Raw genomic sequence first — 4,748 nt, 5'->3', positions numbered from 1 at the left:
TAGCATCGTGAACAAAAAAAATAATGCATATATATATCAACACAGTCTACTAAACTTTGAGAATTTCAACAGAAAATAAATATCCAGAAAGTTTGCCATTTTACTTTTTCTATTTTACTAAAAAAGATTAAGACATGTCATATATTTGAGTCATATCCCTGATTCCATGTGACAAAAAAAAAAGTCAAATCCCAGAGCAAAGAATACAAAACTAGTGAGACAGACATGACTACAGAATTCAGAGCTTTTTAGGTAAACACACACACACACATGACCAAGCACATCATGAAAACAAACAAACAAAATGAAAAAAAGAACTATTAATTAAAAATATTGAACTCCTATAAAATAAAGGTTCAAACATAGTCCTTGATATCAGTTTCCCATGATATATAGGCCTCAGTTCTCAAAATATTTAAGTGTAAATTGCATTTAAATCTTTCCATACAAGCATTTTCTTTCTTGCCATTCAAGCATAATCTTGCCATCTACACTTTGCCTTCATGCAATCTCTAAAAAGATGTAACTCATTCTCCACATTGTTACAGCCAAAAGGGCAATAGTTTGTGCTAGAAACTACATTTCACAAAATTGGCATTATCACATATACTACTAAAATAAATTAAAAAAAAAAGTTTCTTTCTTAAATGAAGCGAAACATGGTAAGTAAAATAAGACAAGAATGACCTGCACATGTAAAAAAGTTAATGAACTTCTAAATACTTTATACAATAGTAGTTTGACTTCCTAGGGGGTGAAACAACATAGCATCAAAATGGCATTGGTTGGGAGAAGTGAATGGCAAGTAGCACAAGATATAAAAGTTCTCTTAACAAAAGTCTACAATATATCATCAAAATGGCATGGAGTCTTAAGAAAAGCTGACATTACTTTTTATACATGAGAGTAAAGAGTCATTTGTTCATTTTTATAGTTAAAAATTAGTATATTATATTTAAAGTTGATGCCTCCATGTCTATCTAAGGACTCTCGATAGTTTAGGCATGGAAACACTTTGTTATCTAATAATCATAAACAAATGAGAAAAGTTTGCTCTTGCTTTGCTTTTAGTTTTCTTGGCATTGGTTATAAACTATACTAAACAAAGTAGAAGCATCATTAAATGAGAGTCCAAGAGACTTTTCCCTATGTATTGGGATACTGTAAAAATAACTATTATTTTTAAGGGAATGAATAGGTGGCAATCTTATTTAAGGGAATGAATAGGTGGCGCTTGAACAAAGTGAAGTATTCATTTGTGTATTAACCTTACCAGGAAAAAATGTTCTCAAGTTGGAGAAGCAAAAGAAAGTCTACATCATTTGTTAAAAAATCCTCTTTGAACCGCTTAAAGCCTACCAAGGTAGATTGCTACCTGATCCTTTATGATATGTATAATACTGCAACAACATATTCAGGTGACTTTCTTCCTCAGAAGGAAAACATGGCACCTGAACATATGTGGAGAGTATGATCCATATCAATTTTCAGAAAGAAGAGGGAATCAACAAAAGTAAGATTCAGAATCTAGAAAAGTGTTAAATAAGATGGAAAAAATAGACAATAATCACATAAGCATTAATCATACACTAAGCCATAATCTTATATGGTCTAGAAGTCCAATGAAGAGGGATATACTGTTTAAAAAATGTAATATGAATCTAGGAACTTCCTAGCTAATGGGTGAAAAAGGCTGAGTTGACAGTGACGCCATTCTCTTACCAACATTTAATGGAGGTCATTATGGGAATGAAACAATATTTACAATTGTGTCTCGTGCTGTCATTGTCAAAATCCAGCATTTTTTTGATGAAAAAGGCTTTGAATTTTACCAACACAGATAGTTATGCTATGTATATATTTTCAATCAAATTTATTGTTGTTGATTTTACCTTAAATTGCTTGTTTATAATACTTTTAAAGATTCAAAAGCTTAACGTGACACACTACAATGTGGTTTTAGATATTACTGAGCTTTCATCATTTCATATTTTTAAGTGCTGGCCAACATATATAGAAATTAATCTATATGTATTAAATTGTTTACTTCAAAGCTTGAAAAGCCAGAAAATATCATTGCTGCATCATTTTCATTCCAAATATATTATAAAACTTGCAAAGCTGAGATACATCATGTAAACAATATCTTACAAATATTACTGCCTGCCCTCCCAATTTCATTTTTGACAAACCTTAAGGACATTCTTAACATTCCCCTAACGAACCAATGAACCATTGTTGCCAAAAATCCTATGACACAACATTTGCCACCTCCAAAACCCATTCACCTACATCCTAGCTGAAGACAAAAAGATAAGTGGAAATTCATATTAAGTTGCAATGAAAAAACATAAATCAATTACACCTGACAATGAAACCCAAAGAAACAATTGCCAAAATATGTGAAAATGAAGGAAGGAAAGAAACTAAAAGGGCCACCAATTTACTCATGGTCGAAATTTGGTTGGCAAGAGGTGCAGTAAAAAATTTCTTCAGTGGTTATAAGAGAGGCTGATAGAGATGCTTTGAGCTTTTGACCTTTGGAGGAATTGAAAGCTTTTCTTCTAAACTCAACATCTAAAAGCTAAATTTTACTCTTACATAATAAAAGTAAAATTTTATAAAAGCTATCAGTCTCCACTTAGCATTCACTCGCCTGTGCACATCACATAAAAGAAGCGGGTAGTCGCAAGGACTTGCAAATCAAAAAACATAAAACTGTAATGTTAGGAAAACCCTACACTGAAGAATCAAAGTCAAACTAAAGATATAGAGTGCAAGTCATGAACAACAACTATTAATCTAAATGTTAATTACACAAACCAGTCATCCAAGCTAAGAAATGGAGAAATGGCTCCCTGCAAGTCGCTTGTGTTATTATTAATGTAAACAAAGGTAAAGGACATGGATGCATTCCAAAGAATATGCATGTTTCTCAAATGCTTGTTGCTCTTTGTGACACATTTCGAATTAATTTGTGTAGTACTACATGCATCCCACATATTCATCCATCTCCTTTGTGCACTACCACTTCTTACGTAGATCCTTGGGCCTGAGGCATCAACACAAAACATTAACTAGTTAGAAATTTAAGCCTAAACTGTGTGTACTTCTCATTCTACACCGATTATAATAGTAAAAAATAATTTGATTGGTTATAACAACAAAAAATCTTTGATCTCAACAAATGTAATAGACAAAGAGAACTACAATGGAATCATTAAGTTGGATGAAAAGAGAGATTTAGGTACAAGGGGTCTAAACCTTCAAGGAAAAATGTCAACGCACCCTAAACCACAACTTTTCTATCGTCTCGGTCACCTTCAGTGTCGATTACCCTTCTCCATCAAGTCTCAGCTGACGGTGACATAACTGCTTGAACTCCTAAACCCAGGCCTTTCTCGAGTAGTTCTTGCCGAAAGATAGGCCCTAGCCACTAATTTCCCCAGTCCCTTCTAATTGATTCATCCATGGAGTGAAGAAGACTGTTAAGAAGAAGAAGAGAATCAAAGAAATAAAGGAGATGCCTATGGAAGAAACAAAAAGAAGGAGGCGTTTAAACTAACTAAGAAAGAGGGAGAGAGACCTGGATTAGGATTCTCGACGCATCCCAGCACACACTTTTTATTGCCAACACCAATGCCAATACACGCAGCCACCATGAACTTCCTCCCCCGACAGTTACTAGAGGAAGAGCCACCAAGGAGTCACTGCACTCACAGACAGAGAGATTTACCCTCAGTTTGGATGGGAGAAAAAATTGAGAAGAAAAAAAATAAAAAAAAAGAAAATAAAAAATAAAAAATTAATAAAAAAATATTATTTCATGAACATGAGAAAATAAGAAAAAAAGAAAAGAAACATCTATTACAATGAATGCAATGCCCTTACATTAGAATATATTATTTTTATATAATTATTTATATAAAAATAAATTGAAGGAAAAGATTACATTAAAACTAATTTCATTGAAATAATTTAAAATCAAATTATTTAGTAAAAATATATTTTTTATGTTATTATATTTTAAAATCAAATAATTTAGTAAAAATATAATAACATAAAATAAAAAAAATATTATAAACTTTACCTTTTTCTACAACTAGTCCACTATAGTATTAGTTAGTTTATAGGTCTTCACTATTACAGAAGCAATGGCTGCTGCAATTCGTTGTCATGTTTTTGTTTTTTCTTGATTTATCAAAAAAAAATCAAAAACATTTCTGGGTAATGACAAGATAATTAACCCGAGCCGATGAAGAATAGTGTGGGTAGAAGTGATCCAGTAAAAAAGAAGCAGCTGCCAAAAAGAGACATACAATGATTGAAAATGAAGACGAAATGAGAGAGAGTGATGAGGGCAGACACGGTATAACAATTTCCTCTCAAAATCTTTTCAAGTATGGAGAGAAAATTTGAGAAGAAAATGTGGTAGGATGCACACTATATTTTTTCTCTTACTTTTCCTTCCTCTCACTTTTTCTTTTTCAGCCAAATAGAGAAAAACATGTTTTCTTTCTTATTTTTTCCTCACATTTTCTTTTTCTCTCACATTTTCTGTCCATCCAAACAAAGCATTAACGCTCACATAAAGGAACCTGAGAAAGAATGCGAGAGTGATTCTCGAATGCCATTAACTATTTTCAGTTTATAAAATATAAACTATAAAACTATAAAATAATATTAAATAAGAAAATGACATATCAGACTTGGCATGTGCAGAGCCCAATGCCAAGCTCACATTAGCC

The 4,748-nt window shown here is 32.2% G+C and overlaps 1 long non-coding RNA gene across 1 annotated transcript; it reads right to left on the bottom strand.

Annotated features, from left to right (window-relative positions):
- Positions 1-2,743: 2,743 nt before the first annotated feature.
- Positions 2,744-3,672, bottom strand: LOC129319919 (uncharacterized). The gene is made up of 3 exons (XR_008595555.1): positions 3,587-3,672; positions 3,265-3,485; positions 2,744-3,052 (listed from the first exon to the last, which is right to left on the bottom strand). It is a non-coding gene; the product is annotated as an uncharacterized LOC129319919 (long non-coding RNA).
- Between the last annotated feature and the right edge of the window lie 1,076 nt (positions 3,673-4,748).

This window comes from Prosopis cineraria, unplaced genomic scaffold, assembly GCF_029017545.1.
Source record: "Prosopis cineraria cultivar Desert tree isolate PC_DT_omini unplaced genomic scaffold, ASM2901754v1 PC9, whole genome shotgun sequence".
Taxonomy (NCBI): domain Eukaryota; kingdom Viridiplantae; phylum Streptophyta; class Magnoliopsida; order Fabales; family Fabaceae; genus Prosopis; species Prosopis cineraria.
This window is presented reverse-complemented; position numbering and strand designations above follow the sequence as displayed.